This window comes from Orcinus orca, chromosome 2 (assembly GCF_937001465.1).
Source record: "Orcinus orca chromosome 2, mOrcOrc1.1, whole genome shotgun sequence".
NCBI lineage: Eukaryota > Metazoa > Chordata > Mammalia > Artiodactyla > Delphinidae > Orcinus > Orcinus orca.
In genome coordinates, this window is record NC_064560.1 from 193,172,456 (window position 1) to 193,191,787 (window position 19,332).

Below are 19,332 nucleotides of genomic sequence, written 5' to 3' on the forward strand. Positions count from 1 at the left end.
ACCAGGGGGCTACTACAGAGAAAAGTGATCTTATAATAGCAGACCTTAGTCCTGAGAACCCTCTATTATTAGGAAGAGAAGATTAGTAAGTTTTAGAATTGCCTTTTGAAAATGATACTGTGATTGCAATGTTGCTTTTAAAAACAGATCAGATCTCCACACACAAAATAGAATGCTTGGTGATGCAAGATTGGTGCAGATGTCAAGAACATGACTGATTCTGGAATCAGACATTAAAATACAATATAAACATAGAGCCAGGTGAAACACCACCAAGGTATTAATTCTTTCCTTCCGTGGTTGTTCTTCGAATCACTGCGAGGTCAGGCAGGCATCCTCTCCTGAGGGAGTGCCCCAAAGGCAGCCTGCTGTAGGGGTTATACTGACTTGAAGGTGACAACTTGGTTTTACGTCCATCCTGGGCATTAGCCAATTTTGCTGGGCAAGACACATTTCTGGGCTTTAGCCTTCCCATTTTTACCTTGAAGTTGTTGACTCTATCAGTGATTCTCAAGTTGAAGCCAAGCAGCATTAGCATTACCTGACAATTTGTTAGAAGCCCCGCTTCCCAGGCCCCAGCTCGCACCTACTAAATTAGAAATTCTGGGGCTGGGCTTCAGGAATATGTGGGGTTTTTTCCTCCAGTTTTATTGAGATGTAAGTGGCAAACAGCCCTGTATAAGTTTAAGGTGTACAGTGTAGTCATTTTTTGAATTTTTTAAAAACTTCTTATTTTATATTGGAGTATAGCTGATTAACAATGCTGTGATCGTTTCAGGAGCACAGCAAAGCGACTCAGCCCTACACATACATGTATCCCTTCTCCCCCAGACTCCCCTCCCATCCAGGCTGCCACATAACACTGAGCAGAGTTCCCTGCGCTATACAGTAGGTCCTTGTTGGTTATCCATCTTAAATATAGCCGTGTGTACATGTCGATCCCAAACTCCCTGACTATCCCTTCTCCTCACCCTTCCCCTTTAACTGTAAGTTCATTCTCTAAATCTGTGAGTCTGTTTCTGTTTTGTAAATAAGTTCATTTGTATCATTTCTTTTTAGATTCCGCATATAAGCGACATCATACCGTATTTCTCTTTCTCTGTCTGACTTACTTCACTCTACAGCATAGTGATTTGACTTACCTCCACCATGAAATGACGACCCCGATAGATTTAGCGTTCCTCCCCTTTCTCAGAGAGCCCTGATTGCCTAGGGACCTTCCTTTGTGATCTGCCCTTCCCCACCTGCAGCTCATATTTCCTTCTCACGATGGAGCACGGGAGGTCAGATTTTATCTTACACAGCAAACCTCCCCTCCCCAAATGTTCGTTTAAGTCTCTTACCTGCTGGCCTGTGAGTTCCATGTCACCTATCAGAGTGTAAAACAAAGCAAGGTTGTTGATACAGCCCGATATTGGTGGACGGGTTAAAAATCCATTCATGAAAGCATTTGTTTATTCATCCACCATTTCTCCAGTGTCCACCACACTGGTGAGGCTGATGTGTAAGAGAGGAGGCCACTGCCCCCAGGACTCCATGGGAAAAAAGACACGTATGCAAATAACCCTGGAGCACCTGCTGGGTTCCAGGTGCCCAGGGAAGGGAAATAATCGCTCTCAACCGACAGGTCAAGGCAGGGAGGCCTGGGTGCTGTGGTGCTCGTGGCACGGCTACAAGCCCCTGCAGCCGGAGCTTCCAGGGCAGGGACTCAGGGGCATGTATGGTTAAGCTGAGGACGCTGCAAGATGAAGGGAATGGGAAGTGATGGGGAGAGTTCCAGGGCTGGCTGAGTACATATTCAGCCAGGATGTCCTGGTTATTAAAATAGTGACCTTCTTCCATATGCATTAATAAATAGATATTTTCCCACATGCCCACCGCCAGCACTCTGGTCAACCCATAAGGATTGAATTGTGTCCCCTAGAAAAATCTTTGAAGCCCTAACCCCAGTCCCTACGAATGTGACTTTATTTGGAAATAGGTTCTTTACAGATGATCAAGTTAAGAGGAGGTCATTAGGGTGGGTCCCTAAGCCAATATGACCGTGTCCTTATACAAAGGAGAAATTTGGACACAGACATGCACGTCAGGAGAGCGCCATGTGAAGAGTGGAGTTAAGCTGTCACAGCCAAGAAGCTGGGAGTGAGGCCTGCCGACACCCTTAGAGGGAGCACAGTCCTGCCGACACCTTGACCTCAGACTTCCAGCCCCCAAAAATGCAAGACAATAAATACCTGCTGTTTAAGTCACTCACTTTGCTGCACTTTGGTACAGCGGCCCCAGGAACTAATGTCTTCTCGCGATCCAGACGTTAAAGGGTAACTCCTCGTAGAGCAGGAGGCCTCTGGGACCCTGTTATTGCATATTGCCATCGTTCAATATTTTTAGTATCACCCTTGGAGAAAAGCAAATGTAAAAATATTGAGTGCATGCTCTTTCTGGGACTGAAAGGAAGCTTGAGTGGAGAGTAGAGGGGCATAGGGGGAGGTTGACAAGTCTAGGAACAGTGAGAAACGGTGAGGGTTTTAAGTGACAGATGCTGATGTATGTTCTTGGAGGGGCCCTTGGGCTACTGGGTGGAGACTGGGTGGGGGAGGGGCAAATGTGTCCCTGAAGATGGTACCCAGGCTGGAGAGGATGGTGGTAACGAGAACAGGAGGAACCCTCATCCAGTGATTCTGGTTTTCCCTGTGAAGTAGCAGGAGGGTCATTTGCTTGGAGGAAGAGGAAATTTTGGAATTTGAAGGAAAAGAGAAGGACCAGTAGATGAGAAACGATGGGCGATTCTAGGCGCTGTTCGGGGTCCGGCTGGGGTTGGCAATTCTCAGTCGACAGTGGCATCAGGGCTGTGTGAGCTTAGTAGAGAGGGGATGGGGGGCAGTGAGGGACAGGGGTACAGGGAGGGACAACGGGCAATGTCACAGTGTGGGGAAAGTCATGCACGTCCTGTGGGAAGAAGGGAGGTCATAGAAAGTAAAATGCCAATTTTGGTTAAAAGTGGCACATTCACCATTAATGGATCTCCTGCGTCTCCCCAAAACCCCTTTAAAATATTAAGAGAGATATCACCAAAAAATGGTAATACTCTATAAGAACATAAACGCAGGAGAAGCTGCACTCGCAGCTGAGAGAGTCACGACATTGTTCGTGGACTGAAAGCAGAAGAGGAATCTGGCAGAAAGGAGATGGTTTCCATCTAAGGGCACGAAGAAGGAGAGTCCATATAAACACACCACTTGACCACAGAACCCACAGGGGATCGGCGTCTGAGGCACCAGGTACCACGAAAGGAGGATGTTGGATTCTGGACTAAAAGGGGAGTGGAGATTGGATGAAAGTTTCTCTACAAAATGTTTGGGTTCCCGGTCCCCTGTCTGACACCTGCATCAGCTTCTTCCTTCCCATGCCACCTCCAGCCCCAGGACATGAGGTTTATCCTCTGGAAAAATCAGATGGAAAGGCGTAAAGGTGAGGCGTGAAGCTGAACAGCCTAGGGAGCTGTAACCATCAGCACATTGAGCTCTGGCACCCACAGACCTGTCCCTGGGAAGCCAGGGGATCGGTAGGCTCTTCTCTGGGAAGCTGAGTGGCTGCAGAGGAAACACTGCAGCACTGACATTTGGAGGTTCCCCGACAGCATTCCCTGCTTGCATGGTTGTTCCTCCATGAGGTGCGCTTGGCACTGAGGCCAGCCCAGGTATGCAGAACCTTGGACAGCTCACTCTTCAAAAGAAACAGACAGCTAAGGGAACTGGCCCTTTGAGGAAACCCTCTAAGCTAAACGCAAAGAAGAAAAGAGACCAAGGATAAGCAGTGCAGAAACTAGAAGAAATTTTTTAAAGTATAATTTATATGTTCATAAGGATGAAATAGTGCATCCATTAAACAAGAACAAGATGCTATAAAAAAAAAGAGGAACAAGAATAAGAAGAGAGGGGCTTCCCTGGTGGCGCAGCGGTTGAGAGTCTGCCTGCCGATGCAGGGGACACGGGTTCGTGCCCCGGTCCGGGAAGAGCCCACATGCCGCGGAGCGGCTGGGCCCGTGAGCCATGGCCGCTGAGCCTGCGCGTCCAGAGCCTGTGCTCCGCAGCGGGAGAGGCCACAACAGTGAGAGGCCCGCATACCACAAAAAAAAAAAAAAAAGAAGAAGAAGAAGCAGCAGCAGAGATCTTATACATCTACCCAGAAACAACATTTCATATCAGAGACAAAGTAACATGAAAACTGATGCTCGATGTAACCAAATATTTTATATTACCATATTGGGAGTGATGGGGGGGAGCAGAGCAAGAGGAATATATATAGTCATGCACACAGATGGGGGGATGTGCAGTAGAATGTCAGGCTGAGTGCACAGAGCAGCACAAGCAAAGGCCCAGAGGCATGGCGATATGAGACACGGGTTGGCCTAAGCATGGAAGGTCCATAGGGCACTGCTGTGAGCATGTTTATTCCCGTTGGTCTCCCTCCGTCTCGGAATACCTTTGCTGAGTTTGGGGGATCCCCCACCCAATGAGTTTTGGAGGATAGCAAATGCTTTCCCAGCCTCTCTTGCAACTGGGGTGCAGTCATGTGGCCACGAGTCCCAATCAGACATTCCCAAATGGCCTTTGAATCAGAAGCTAGTGAGGACCTGGAAACCCATCCCAGGAGGGTGGCGGCAGCTGCCCCACAGCTCCCTGATGCACCAGTGTCCAGTGCCAGGGCCTGGGCGCATCAGCAGTGGCAGCAACAGTGTCTACACAGGCGAAGCTGCTCCAAGGTGGCTTTGGGACACCATTCCTGGCTGGACAGCCTCCAAGCCCAGCCTCTAGTGTCCCCACTCCCACGCCCACCGCCAGGCTTGGGCCACCTGCTCATGGCCTTGGGTGCACAGACCTGCGCCAAAGACCAGCCTTCTATTGTAGGTCTTCAAGTGCTCTTGCGCACAGGGGAGGGGGGAGAAGGCATCTGCTTAATCAATCAGCAACTGTTTATCACACATTTCCCTTGGGCCAGGCGCTGTGTCCATCTCAATAATTTGACATAATTCACTTCGGCTTCCATTAGGTTGCTAAAACAAACAAACAAACAACTCAAATAAACCCTGAAATTAAAAACGTAGCCCTCAGGAAAGGAAAAGGTCACCTCCTCACTCTGAATCACTCAGGTCTGGGAAGAGAACAGAGCTCGGTTCCCAGAAGGGCAGTCGGTCACCGCCCACACCATCTCTGCAGCTTGGGGGGCCCTGGCCTATTTCTGGCATCACCTCCACGCCCTCAGTGTTTGAAGCAGAGAGGTGTTTGGAAGGTGGTGCCTATTTATGGGGCAGAAACAACAGGACGGACTTGCTCATGTTCCCCTGACATCGTCAGGGCTGGTTCCTCCCCGGGCCCCAGGCCACCCCTCCCCTACGTCTCCTACGCATCTGCTTTTGTGACCCACCCTAGAAACACAGGGACCCTCAAGGATGGGCTGGCTGACTAAAACATCCTCTCTGGACCTGTTTCCCCGCGGGGCACTGAGGGACCCCCCAGCTCTGAGGTGTCCATTCCGCCCTTCCTTCTCCTGTGGACCCTCTGGGATCCAGACTCCCTCTCTGCCCACCTGAGGACACATCCTCTTGCCCATCTCCTGCCTTTCTCTGAGGGCGCTGTGGTGTCCTGCGGTATCTTCAGGTCATGCTCTCCTTGGGCAGGTCACTTCCCCTTCTGTTGATTATTCTAGTGTCACTCACCCCACAGGGCTGGGAGGAAGAGGCAACATGAGGACATGGGTGGGGGAGTCCTCTCCCACTCTTAAGTGCACGGTGGGGATGGGTAGCTGTTAATCTTGACCGTGGGAAAGCAGGGGCCAGCCTTACCAGCTCTGGGAGCCCTGGGCTGGCACAAGGGACAGAGCTGGCCTCAGTGAGTGTTTGATGGACAGACGGATGGATAGATGGACAGATGAGTGAGAATTCTGGGGACGCACAAGGCACAGTGGAAAAGGTACAGATTGAGAGTCAGACACAGACTGGGTTCACTGCCATCAGCAGCCGCCCTTCATCTGTTCAATGAGTGTTTTCTGAACACCTAGGACCTGCCTGCCTGTGGATTGGCGGGTAGCGTAGACACGGCTCTGCCCTTATGGAGCTATGAGTTCACGGCAGACAAAGGAGACACACGAGCACACACATACAACTTTGCACCTTGTGGGTGTTCCGTAGAAGGGCCCCAGGTGGGAAGGAGGGCACCTTCTTAGCCAGGCTGGCAGAGAAGACCCGCCCCCCCCAAGAAGGAACCACTAAGGCTGTGACTTGGGGAGGAGAGCAGTTGGCCCTGGGAGAAGAGGGAGGAACATTCCTGGGGGAGGAGTGGGCGATGCTAATGTCCTGTGGCAGGGTATGCACTGAGTGAGCAAGAGGCCTGGACCTGCATTTTACTTTAGATGCACCGGAGACTGATTTTACCTTCTTTAAAATCCCTCTGGATAGAAAACAGATCAGCACTTGCCAGAGAGCTGGGCACTGGAGAGGGTTGACGGCAAAGGAGCCTGCAGGCAATGTGCAGGGTGATTGAATTGTTCTGCGGGGCACGAGGGTGTGGATACACGATTCTGCCTTTGTCAAATCTCACAGAACCAACTGGACACCACAAAGAGGGAATTTGACTCTGTGCAATTTTTTTAAAGTTTTCTATTAAAAAAAAAAAGATCCCTCTGGCAACTGTGAAAGGGAAGGGTGGGAGGGGCAGGAGAGGAAGTGGGAAACTGGCCAGGGCTAACGGCAGTGGCCTGAGTGAGAGTGGCTGGGTCTGGGCTAGTGGTGGCTCAGGTTGTTGACCTCTGGGAGCCTGTCTCCTCACTGGGGACATGGTTCCCACCTAGAAGCTGACTGTGTGGGTTGGAGATGTCACCTGTAACCTGCCTGGAGGGGCCTGTCTAGAGCAAGGTGCTGGGCATGTGGGAGCCTGGCTGATTGTGTTTTCCAGAGGGTGGATGGGACTCACCAGCTGGGGCAGGGGGTGGAGGCTGGGAGCTGCCTGGGGCTGCGTTAGGAAAACAAACTTGAAGGTGAGCCAAAGGGAAATTACTCAAGAGTGAAGGGCACCGGGTTGGAGGCCCCCAGGCAGAGGAATGTGGCCCAGAATGCTGTGTACTAAGTTTCTCTCTCCCAGGGAGAGTTGGGGCGAATTCAGAATCTGAATGCAGTGCCAGCCTGGGCAGAGAGGGAAGGGGAGCAGAGAGCTCCAGGGAACGGCTGGCTCTCGGGGGCCACGTCCACTGGGAAACAGAGGCTCCCGTCTGCAGGCTACAGTGCAGAGGAGGCCTGGATTCCTGCTCCAGCTCAGCCACCCTCTAGCTGGGGGACCTTGGGCAGGTTACTCAACATTTCTTCTTAGTTGTGAGACTCTGATGCGTAGCACGTGGGAATGCACCTCTCTGAACTGAAAATACAGGAAACAAATGGATGAAGTGAAATGGAGGCTGATGTTGATGGTGATCAACGGTTAGTCCACTGAGTCAGTAGAAACTCGAATTGTTACTGAACGCAAGTTCATGTGCCCGACGTACAGGGAGGCCAAACAAACCGAAATGTCAGAGTCTGGAGCAGAGGAAGGTTTATCGCAGGGTCAAACAAGGAGAACGGGTGGCGCGTGCCCCCCAAAACCCCAAACTCCCTGAAAAGTTTCAGCAAAGCTTTTTTTTTTTTTTTGAGAGCAGCAATTTACAGCTCTTTATTTTTTTATTTTTTTGCGGTACGCGGGCCTCTCACTGCTGTGGCCTCTCCCTTTGCAGAGCACAGGCTCTGGACGCGCAGGCCCAGCGGCCATGGCTCACGGGCCCAGCCGCTCCGCGTCATGTAAGATCCTCCCGGACTGGGGCACGAACCCGTGTCCCCTGCATCGTCAGGCGGACTCTCAACCACTGCGCCACCAGGGAAGCCCTATTTTTTATTTAATTAAAAAAAATTTTATTTTATATTGGAGTACAATTGATTAACAATGTTGTGTTTCAGGTATACAGCAAAGTGATTCAGTTATACATATCTATTCTTCTTTCAAATTCTTTTCCCTTTTAGGTTATTTCATAATGAGCAGAGTTCCCTGTGCTATACAGTACCATAGGGGCAGAGCGTTTTTAAAGGCCAGGCGAGGGCGGGGCACCCCAGGGTCTGTGATCAGCTTGTGCACAGTTCTCTGATTGGTTGATGGTGAGATAACAGAGCAGTATCACAGGGAATTAACCTTATCAATCCTTAGGCGCCAGAAGGTCTGGGGGCTGCATGCTTGTGATTATCCAAGTTAATTTCTTCCCTTTGGTGGTGGTGTTAGCATCTGAAAAACTCAGGAAATGTGCATCAGATGCTATTAACCAGGTACTTCAGAGAGGAGCTACAGCAGAGGATATCAGGGAGGGGTCTGTCTGGGAAAGGCCCCGTAGGGTTCTGCTCGCTCCAGAATGCCCCCCAGGGCAGTGTCCTTCTCCGCAACCCTCCAGCAGCATCAGTGCTCTAGGTGTTTGAACCTATGAGGAACAGCAAGGGGGAACAGCAAGGGGTTCCCCTACCTATGGGGAACAGCAAGGGGTAGGGGCGCTTCCTGATGCGGCTGCTGTGAAGACAGTCTGGCTCTTCCTCCAAAAGTGAAGCAGAGTTACCACGTGGCCCAGCTGGGTACATCCCCAAAAGACTGAAAACAGGAACCCAGACAAACACTTCTACCTGAGTGCTCCTGGCAACGTTATTCACAGTGGTTGAAAGGGAGAAACAGCCCCGAAGTCCATCCATGGGGGAAGGGACAAGCAGATGTGGTCCAGCCATAGGACGGAGCATTGCTGAGCCACAAACAGGAATGAAGGACCGCTATGTGCCGCCATGTGGCTGAGTCTCAAAAACATGACACTGCGTGTAAGAAGCCAGGCCCCAAAGGCCACATGTCATAGGATTCCGTTTCTATGAAATACCCAGAGTAGGGAGATCCGAGGGCGCCACTCACTAGGGTAAATCCCCTCTCGGAGCTTCAGTCTCCTGATGAGGGGGTGGGAAGGGGAAAGGAGGGGCCTCAGCACCGAGCCTAGTGGGCACCGGACCTGGGGTCCCAGATTCCATGGGAGGCACGAGGACCCTGCAGGTAGAGCCGGCTCCCTGGGGACCCTGGCTCAGCGGTCAGTCCCTGGAGAAGAGGGGCAAGGGATGCCAGGAATCAGCCTGGGCTCCTTACCCTTAGGATTTCCCAAACTCGGCAGCCCCCCAGCCTGCTGCCCGGGCAGGAAGTGAGGAATCACCTCTGGGCGTAAGAGCAGCGGCAGCCCCAGGGCTGAGGACAGAGGTAGGAAGCAGTGTGGCCAGGCCGACCGGCAACCGAGGCCTCCTTCCCACCAACCTGCCGGCCCAGCAGGACGAGGCCCCCATCCACCTCCCAGGGCAGCAGGGAGACAGACAGACAGACGGAGGAAAGATTAGCCTCCCTGTGCCCTTCGCCCCCACCTCCTTCCTCAAGTTCCTCTCTGATCGCAGCTCTGAAGGTCTTTGCACCAGAAATAGCAAGGATTTCACTCATGCCCTAAATCTGGGGACAGGGTGTGGGAAAGTCTAGTCGGACAGAAATTGTGAGGAAAACAACCCATATCAAGGAGTTAAATCAAAGCAGAAGAGTTTGCTCTCTCCATGTTTCCACTGTTCTGGAAAGAACAAAAGGCATATGCACGTATAAACTGCAGAATAGAAATGGAACTATCTCAGTGATTTCACACGTGAGTTAAACGCACAGATATTTGCACTTCAAGCTGAGTGATATAAAGGTGAATGGTAAAATACATGTTAATAAATGAAAATTTTAATTCTCCTTTACTCAGAAGGACTGTAATCGGCTAGTAACTTATCACTGGGGAATGGACAGCCCGGGGGTCGGAGCTGGGGACTGAGAGCCAGCTGTGCCCAGGACGAAGCTTCCTGCAGGGCTATGGGGGCCTCTGGGGGTCGGGGCGAGAACAGAGGCAGAACGGAGGGGGCTGCACGTTGGCTGGGACTTGCTCTGCAGGGTCCGTGGACGTGGGCATCAGTGTCAACCAGTCCACACTATAGGCTTTGTGCGTGTTTCGCTCTGAATCAAAATCCGTGCTCACCCAGTTTTTCAGGATTGGTCTGCCTGTGGTATGCCGGGCGGCTGCCGAGTGACAGAACGGGGGTTGCTTTCTGGTCAAGACCACAGAGCTCTGGACAAAAGCACAGCCCACTTCTGGAGGTGGATGGAGAAGGGCCTTCCTGGGGAGGGGACTGAGGACCTCAGCCTCACACACAGACATTTGGAGAGGAAGTTCTGGAACACTGGGATGGAGGGACAGACATACATAAACAAACACGTGTGCATACACGTGCACACGTCGCTTGCTTTCCTGCTGTTCTGTTTTATGGGCTCTTTTCTCCACCCCAGCGAGGTTGCATCTGGGGGCTTTTGCCCGTGGACTGACCTGTGTCTTCATTCCACCGGCAGGAGTTCACAGGGGCCCTGCTATGTGCTGGATGATAACAGACAGGGTAATAAATAAGACAGGAGTCCCTGCCTCATGGGATTCATGTCCAGGGGGCATGGAGGAAAACTCAGCACTGTGAAGGGAAGCGGCCAGGGTGCTGAGTGCAGGCGAGGTGCAGCCTCCACCAGGCACATCAGGAAAAGGCCTGTGAGCGGCCCCTAAAAGAAGGGCGGGAGTTTCCAAAGGAAGGGCGCTCCAAACAGAGATCACTGCACGTGCAGAGGTGTGGAGTCAGCTGCCATCTGCCACATTTGGGAGACTTAGATGACTGCGCGTTGCTAAGGCTTAGGTTCGGACTTGAGCTGGAGAGGCCAGGGGTCGGTTCTCACCAAGCCACAGAGGGGCCCTGGCTTCGTGTGGAGGCCATCAGGGTTACATGCAGGAGGAACCTGGTGCCTCCTCTAGTTGTCCCTGAAGACCCCCGGGCTGGCTGGAGCCGGAGTCCTGGCAGGGCTGAGCCCCCTTGTGACCCCAGCCAAGTGGATAAGTGGAAAGGGGTAGGATAAGTCAGGGGTGTCAGATTTCGCAGGAAGGGTTTAGCTAAATTTTCTCACAGCAAAAATGAAATACAGATATGTGCCGATCCAGATATAAATGAGTGGGTTGTTACTGAGTTTGTGAGAAATTCCTTTCGAAATGGTTCCCTGGCCTCAGTGGTGGGCTCCTTCCAGACATGGGTGCATTATTCGTTCACTTCTGCCTCACAGTGCACAGACTACCTATGCGGATGTCTGATAAATCGGTGGATGGATGGATGGATGGACAGATGGGTGGGTGGCAGAGCGGGTGGGTGGATGGGTGAATGGGTAGATACAAGTGTAGGTGAATGGAAGAGTGGGGGATTATTTTACAAGATTTAAAGATTCTTTTGTTGGAGAGACATGACACACGGCACTCAGATAGATGAAAGGCACAACTTTTTGTTAATTACTTCCCCAAAGGAGAGAAGTCTTCCAGGCAGGGCCGCACAGGGGCTGCACCTGGGGACAGAGTAACAGCAAGCAGGTGCTACGGGGAGAGCTTATGTACAGCAAGCAAGATGGGTCAGGCAGCTTTCTCAGGCTCCCTGTGGATTGGCTACTTTGAATCATTTTGTAAGTTCCAGGGTATAGGGGCTGTCCATATTTGTTTGGTACCTGGCCCCCGTGTGATTAGGGCAGGTGCATAGTGGCCCAGAGTGTGAAAGCCCGAGAAGGGAAGTGATGGGAGTGTGAACTCAGCTGTTTAAGAAGAATTGACCAACCGCCAGCCAGGATTTCAAAACTGGGTCAAGATAGCATCCCCCCCACCCCCACCCCCGCAAAAAAAACTATATTACAGTGGTGGATGGGGAAGTGTGTAGACGGACGATGCCTTTTGGAGCTCTCTCTGTCAATAGTATTTACAGAAGCATCAGCACTGGATTCAGATCTCTGAAGATTTTTCATCTCGTAGAAGTAGAACCCTAGAATATGGGAGCTGGAAGGGACCTCACAAGGTCTCTCTCTCTCTCTGATGTCTGAGGGACTCAAGATGCTTTGGATCATAGAAGATCCTTTCAGTAATTTGACGAAGACTATAGATCCTCTATCCTGGAAAAAGCATAGAGCGCAGTCCATGTTATAGGGCTGGTGGACACCAGGCAGCCTGTCCACAGAGCACTGCTCCCATCTAGGAAGTCAGAAACCTCAGATCAAGGAGTCCCAGCACCGTAGAACCAGCCACTGTGCAGAGGGGTCACTGAGACACCAGGTCAGGGAAAGGACCACATTCAAGTTTATGCAACCAGTTCACAGGCAAGTCAGGCCTAGATCCCAGGCCTCCCCGTTAACCCTTCTGGGACTCAGTTTCCCCGTATCTCTGATAATGGAGTTGGACTCAGTCGCTGGTTTGAAGACTTGGTTCAGAGAAGTTACAGGGGAAGGGGAGATGGCAGGTGGAGTCGTGACCCTCCCGTTTATTCCCCCAGTCCCACCGGACCCACGTCATCAGCTCTCTTTTGAAGGAAAGGCTTTAAGACTTTTTCCAAAAATGTTCGAAGGCCCCCATACTTCGCAGCTTCTAAGCTTCTGGGAGTGTTAAGTGCTGTGGATTGTCAGTTAGTCTCCAGAGCGAAGCTAAGAAAGCCAACCAGTGTTGAAGTGTGAGGAAACCACAGGCAAACACCCCCAAAGAAATGGTGGAGTCTCAGAGGCACAGATCCGGAAGTGTCACCAGAAAACACGACAGGGAAAGGTGTTCTGTCTCTGAAGACATTTCCGAGTTTCTGCTGCCATCATCCCTTTGGAAGTATACATGGCATAAAAAAAAATCAGAACTCCCCTGCCTCCCTGGCCACCCTTGTTTCTACCTTCTGTGTAAATGCCCACTGCTTTACACCTGAACTCGGACACAAAACAACCACACAGGGAAAAGAAATAATGATAAGCAATAAATGTGCTGTTAGACAAATGGATTCACTTGTGGAGTGTGTCAGCTACCTACCTCAATACCAGAAAGAAGAAAACTAGTATTTTAAGGGTCACCTGCTATGCATCCAATATTCACACCAAATTTTCATTTAGTTGAGAAAAGGGATGGGAAAGTGGTTAAGAACAGAGTTTGGAGCCAGACTGCCTGGGTTCCTGGGAGGATTAGCTGAGTTAATGCATTTACGGGCTTTAAAAAAGCGCCTGCCACAGTAGAAGTTATATACACGTCAGGACTGTTACTAATCCTCACCACTCCCCTCTCTGAGATTTTTCACCGTCAGCTACATTTCAGAGTTCAGAGATGTTAAGTCACCTGCCCGAGGTTTTTTGCCAGGAAAGCGGCAGCACGGAGACTGAAATCCAGGCTGACTTGGAGCCCAGAACGCGTTTGCCAATCCGAGCCTCTAAAGGGCAGCCTGTCTACACAAGAGAACATTCCATGGACTAACCTGGAAATCATCCATGCGGCTGGCCCAGCCCCCCAGGCACGGAGGGCAGCAGGAGCCCTGGGCAGATGCAGCTACCCACTTGGCCTCTGTAGGTCTGGGATCTGGAAGCTGCAGCCAGCCTGGCTGGGGCCGGCGCTGGGCAGGAGCCGGAGCTCTGGTCTAGGCTGGAGGTGGAGGGAGGAAGTGCCCAGCATGGTGATGACATCACAGCCCAGCCCTTGAAAGATGATCTGTTCCCGCTGCCACTCCAGCTCAGCTCCGGAGGCTCCTCGGAGGACTGGGGCCCTTGGGCAGCCCCGCTGGACCAGGGAGCTACGAAGTGCCCGCGTTTGTGCTCCGAACAAGGTGGGTGCCGGGCAGGGGCTGGTCCAGCCGCCTCACCTTCTCGGGGAAGGACAGGCAGACCGAACACAGAGGGAGGGCGGGCAGATGGGTGACATGCGGGCTGATTCCCAGACTGGGTGAGAAGTTTTCCTCAGGTCCTAGGGAGTTTGGGATAGTTCCCTTCCTTCCCTACAGGTAACAAGAAGGACTCCCAGCAAGAGAAATGTTCTTGTTTGTTCTAGGTTTGTCTTCTCCCTGAATGGAGGAGACAGACAGGCAGGTGTGTATTTATGTCATTTAGTGACCTGACTTTTGGGTGGATTCCTGCACTAAAGCGGAGAGGGTGGTAAAGCAGGGAAGGTGTGGGGTTTAGACTCAAGAATCTGGCTTTTCACTCATAGCCCTACCGCTCATTGGCCCTATGTGACCCTGGACAAGTTACTTAACCTCTCTGAGCCTCAGTTTCTCGTCTGCAAAGTACCCTGCTCGCCTGCTCCCCGGGGCGGCTGGAGTTAATCAGACCACAGACGGAAGGGGGTTTGTAAAGGACGGCTGATGATGTGCGTTGGGGCGGTGGTGGTGATAACTCAGACAAGCTTCGCATCCCTCTTGTCTGGTCCTGGCTGTCCAGGACGGAGGGATAAAACAGTTTGTTTGTTCAGAGCGTGGGCTTTGCATCCAGCCCTGGGTTGGCACCAAGCTCTGCTCTCATCCCCTGGGTAATGTTTTTGAGTCTGTTTTTTTCCCCAGTTTCCTGAGCCAGAAAGCTGACCTGGCAGGATGGGGGGCAAAGACAGAAATGGGCTGATGAAGTGAAGTGTCGCATGTGCAGTAGGTGCTCAATAAATCGTAGCGGTTATCAGAGCTGCCGAGGGCAGGTAGTTTCCCCAGGCTGCGCCGGGGTGGGAGGTGGGAGTTGCTCTCCCAGGCAGGTGAGAATGTGCCTCCTTGAGTCAGGTTGCCTGGGGCTCCCACCAGTCCACAGGAAGTGGGAGCTCTGGCCCAGGAGTGGGCCATGGGGGCCCCAGGGCCAAGCCGCCTCTTATTCCTTCTCTCAGTGGGTGGCTGGGGGCAGGGTGAGTGACCCCACAGGACACTGTCCATCCTCCTTATCTGGAGGAAAACTGTTCTGTGTACTTCTGGGCCCTGGCAGCAGTCGGGGTGAAGGGGACATTCCACAATAGGAGCCCCACAAACTTGAAGGAAGAGTTCACTGTTTTTCTCCCGTTCGGGACAGGAGTCAAGCGGGGGGTGGGGACGAGCCAGGAGAAGGGGATTTGGAGAACACTGCAGATGCAGGCTCCCACACTGGCCCCGTAGCCAGGACCCCAGGGTCTCATCCCAGCTCTGCCGGGAACTCACAGAACCCCTGCAGTCATGCGCTCCGAGGCCATCACAGAACACATGAGGAAACTGAGTCTCCGAGCCAGGACGTAACTGAGCAAAGCCCTCTGCTCAGGGTCCGGGAAAGGTCTTGACCTCTTTGGGACTCAGGTCTGTCACTTATAGGAAGGTTCCGATGATTGACGAATGGTGAGACTAAGGACATGGGATTAGACCGAACTGGAGACATGCTGGCCAACGGCACCAAGCAGGGGAAAGAGCCGTGCCACGTGGTCTCTGCTAACACAGTGACCGTGCCTGGATAAAAAGTTCAGAGGGGATCCGAGGGTAACATTAATGGCTGCCTTTCTGACCTGTGCAGCGTTGGGGTCAGAGAGGGCACTGGAGATTGCCCTGCAGACCCTCCAGGGGATTCTGGTTTTCAAAATCAAAGTAGGGATCATGTCTGTCCATTCACAGCTGGCTCGCCTGCACTGAGAACCGTGCCTACCATAAAGTGGGCACAGGTCAGTATTTGCTGAATGACTGAATGGTAGATGGGTGGGTGGATGGCTGGATGGGTAGATGGCTGGATGGATAGCTGGATGGATGGAAGGATGGGTGGATGGATGGGTAGATGGATGGGTGGATGGATGAATAAATGAATACTGGTCACTTGGCAGGCACTAAAAGCACACAGAGCATGTTACTAAGTGAAAGAAGCCAACCTGAAAAGGCTACGTACTGTAGGATTCCTATTATATGACATTCTGGGAAAGGCAGAACTATGGAGACAGTGAAAAACATCAGTGGTTGCCAAAGTTGGGGGGAGGGAGGAATGAATGCACAGAGCACAGAAGATTTTTAGGGCAGTGAAACTACTCTGCATGAAGCTGTAATGGCGGATACATGTCATTACACATTTGTCCAAACCCATGGAATGTACAACATCAAGAGTGAACCCTAACGTAAACCATGGACTTTGGCGATATGATATGTCAGTGTAGGTTCATTGATTGTAAGAACACAGCACTCTGATGCAGGATGTTGATAAGTGGGGAAGATTGTGCACATGTGGGGTAGGAGGCATATGGGAACTCTCTGTACTTTCTGCACAATTTTTCTGTGAACCTGAAACTGCTTTAAAAATACAGTCTAATTTTTTTTAAAAGCACACAGTGCAGGACTGTGTGTTGAGGATTCAGAAGGCACTTAGGGAATCCCAGAGCCATGAATCAGATGATCAGAACTTCCTAAGACTCGATACTAAGACTGAGTACGTCACTTCCAACACCCACCCGGCCCAGGAATCCCCTGACTTCTTTGTGCACATGCTTCCAGGAACGGGGAGGTCACTATTGTACAAGGCAGCCTGCTCCATCTCGAGAGGGTTGTACTGTTAAAAAGTCCTTCCTGGGCTTCCCTGGAGGCTCAGTGGTTGAGAGTCCGCCTGCCGATGCAGGGGACACGGGTTCGTGCCCCGGTCCGGGAAGATCCCACATGCCGCGGAGCGGCTGGGCCCGTGAGCCATGGCCGCTGAGCCTGCGCGTCCGGAGCCTGTGCTCCGCAACGGGAGAGGTCACAGCAGTGAGAGGCCCGTGTACCGCAAAAAAAAAAAAAAAAAAGTCCTTCCTTAGACTGAAGCTAAATCCCTCTCCCACTGAGCATTGGGCCACTTTCTATCTCTTGGAGTGGGACTGTATAATTCTCATCCCATGGGTCCTGCCTGAGCAAAACTTCCACAGCTCTTCAATCAAAATATACTTTCCAGAACAAACCCAAGAAGTAAAGTATTCCTTTGACTCTGGAATCTGCAGGGTTCTACAGGTTAGAAAAATGTGAACCCCCTCCAAAAAAAAATCATCGCAGCACAGAGCAGGGTGGAACAATTTGAAGGCTCTGCGTTCAAATTCCGACTGTCTACTGCTGGAGAGGCTCCTGAGCCTCAGTTTTCTCATCTGTACGATGGGGGTAGTCATTCCTATTCCTGAGGCGCATGGAGAGGTTTATCTCGGATGGTGCTAGGGCAGTGCAAACAGGGCCAGGCTTACTGCAGGTGCCCACTTAGCAGGCGGACGGCAGCAGGGACCTGGGACTACCTGAGGTGTTGTCTGCCCTGCAGTGGGGTCACTACAGCTTGGGGGTTCCCAGGGAACAGGATGCCCCCGCATGCCCGCACTCATATTCCTAGGCAGCACATCTGTGGGTGGCAACAGCTTCAGGTTTCCACTTCAGGTTTCCAGCCCACACCCCCCAGCGCCTCTAGGCCCCTCTGATTTCTCTGGCCAGTGGAGCTCTGGGAAGGCGGGCGCAGAGAACTGGCTTCCAGACCCCGATCCAAACTCGCTAGCTGGCTGAGCCTGCTCAGCGAGGTCGCTTTGCTTCTCTGAGCCTCACGAAGTCAGCAGCGCCTGTGCCGGACACCTCGTGGGGTGTCGGTAAACTGTAGCGTGCCAGGCACTTGGGCAAGCCCAGCGCTTCTGTGGCTGTCACTGTGCTGATGTGTACCTGTGACATTGTGTTCCCTCTTCTTTCTTTTGGGTCCCCAAGTGACCATATTCCAAGGGGGTGTGGCCTGACCGGGAAGACCAGCCATGGACACACACTGCCTTTGCAAATGGCTTTCTCGGGGGAGCAAATTTGAAAGGAACTCAGGCCCTGTCCCTGCCCTAGACCCCAAAGCCACCATCCCCAGATGCCTCCTCTTAATCTCCATGGCCGACATTCAGGGCCCCCAAACCCTGGTACCCAGGGCTGTATCACCGCCCCCTCCCACGTCATTTCAGGAACCGACAGACACACTCTCCCTGAGAGCTCGGGGCCTCAGACAGCTCCCAGCCTAGCTCCCCTGCAGGTGGATTTGGGCCTCAGGAAGCATCCAGCTGTGTCCTGCCTCTCCCACCCAAACGAAAGCCCCTCCAGGGAAAAGACTGAACCCAACCCAGCGTGCGGCACCTACTGTGAATACCTACACAGCAGGGGTGACACCCCGACGGCAGTACGGAGGCTCTCTGGTCCTTCCAGAGCCTCTGAGATTGCACCTTCCAGCCAAATGGGAAAGTAATCCCATCAAATAATGCAAGAAAAGGAAAGACAAGTTATAGGGAAAATTAGCTGATCAGTTACACCAGTTCAATTCTAAACTATGGCTGACAGATTGGTTGTATTGTGATTGTGAAGCTTCGTAACTGCTTAGGCAGGATACCTAAAATAGACATAAAAATGAGGAAATAATCTGGAACAAAAAGTTCTTATTATTTCAGCTAAATCTGAAAAGTGAGAAGAGAAAAAGAAGGGAGGAGGAAAAGTGTGCTAAAGATTTTTTTTAATTGAAGTATAGTTGATGTACACTAAAGATTTTATCTTAGCTGGAAGAACAGTTATTTTTCTATTCTTGATGCTAATAATGGATACAAGTTTTAATGTTTGTTAAAATTTTAAACATAACCACTAGAAGAATTGAAGAGTATATATATATAATTATAGTATGTTATATTTGTAACATAATTATTATAAATTATGATAACTTACATTGTATTCAACAAAGGAAATACATTCTAAGGAATATTTATAGGAATTGATTATGTTCTAGGCCCTAAAGAAAACCTTAATATAGTCCCAGATATAAAACTCTTACTGGCTGCATTACTTGACCATACTGTAGAAATTAATATGAAATATAGAAACTAAACATCACAAATCACTTGTAAATTTTGGGAAATGCTCTTCCTCAGAACTCTCTCATCAGAGATCATCAAAACTGAAATTACAGATATCTGAGACAAGATCAGTTACAAGAACACTGTAAATCAAATTTATGGGATACAGACAAAGCCATACTCATAGTTGAACTCGTGTTAATAATAATAATTATGATGATGATGATTGTATTATTGTTTATAGAGATTGCAAGTAAATGAATAAAATGTTCAGTTCAAGAAGCTGGATGGACAAAAAAAGTAGAAGAAAGAACAAAAGAAAGAAAGAAAAAGAAGTAGAAGAAAGAATAATGATGACAAAACAAAATGATTAATTAGAAAGGAAACAAACGTTAATATCAGTATTCCATCTAAGGAAAAACCAAAGGCTGGCTCTTTGAAAATAGGGAAGGGGGAGGAAATATTAGGAAGCGATCTGTGCCATGTGGAGAATTAGGATAAGTTGCTGAGACAGGAAGTGATAAGCAGACACTTTGCAGTCAAGAGTGGCCTGCAGCACAATTGGGGCCCAGCATCCCAGCCTTTCCAGGCTGTGGGAAGGACGATCTGCCTGGTTGGGGATTTCTGTTGGCC

At 50.9% G+C, this 19,332-nt stretch overlaps 1 protein-coding gene and 1 long non-coding RNA gene across 6 annotated transcripts in view; one reads left to right on the forward strand and one right to left on the reverse strand.

Moving 5' to 3' along the window:
* Positions 1-13,517, reverse strand: part of LOC117199611 (uncharacterized) — a 69,320-nt gene extending 55,803 nt beyond the window's left edge. The window contains exons 1-3 of one of the 2 annotated variants that reach the window (XR_007475297.1): positions 13,394-13,517; positions 2,255-2,395; positions 1,344-1,369 (exon numbers count right to left, since the gene is read on the reverse strand). This is a non-coding gene — a long non-coding RNA (uncharacterized LOC117199611). Of the gene's footprint in view, positions 1-1,343; positions 1,370-2,234; positions 2,396-13,393 lie in introns of both variants that reach the window. The other variant, XR_007475296.1, reaches the window with a different exon arrangement.
* BDKRB2 (bradykinin receptor B2) overlaps positions 13,258-19,332 on the forward strand; it is a 33,297-nt gene continuing 27,222 nt past the window's right edge. For all 4 annotated transcript variants that reach the window (XM_049705413.1, XM_033419686.2, XM_049705414.1 and 1 more), the window contains exon 1: positions 13,258-13,738. The gene's annotated coding sequence lies outside the window, so the exon portion shown is untranslated. The remainder of the gene's footprint in view (positions 13,739-19,332) is intronic.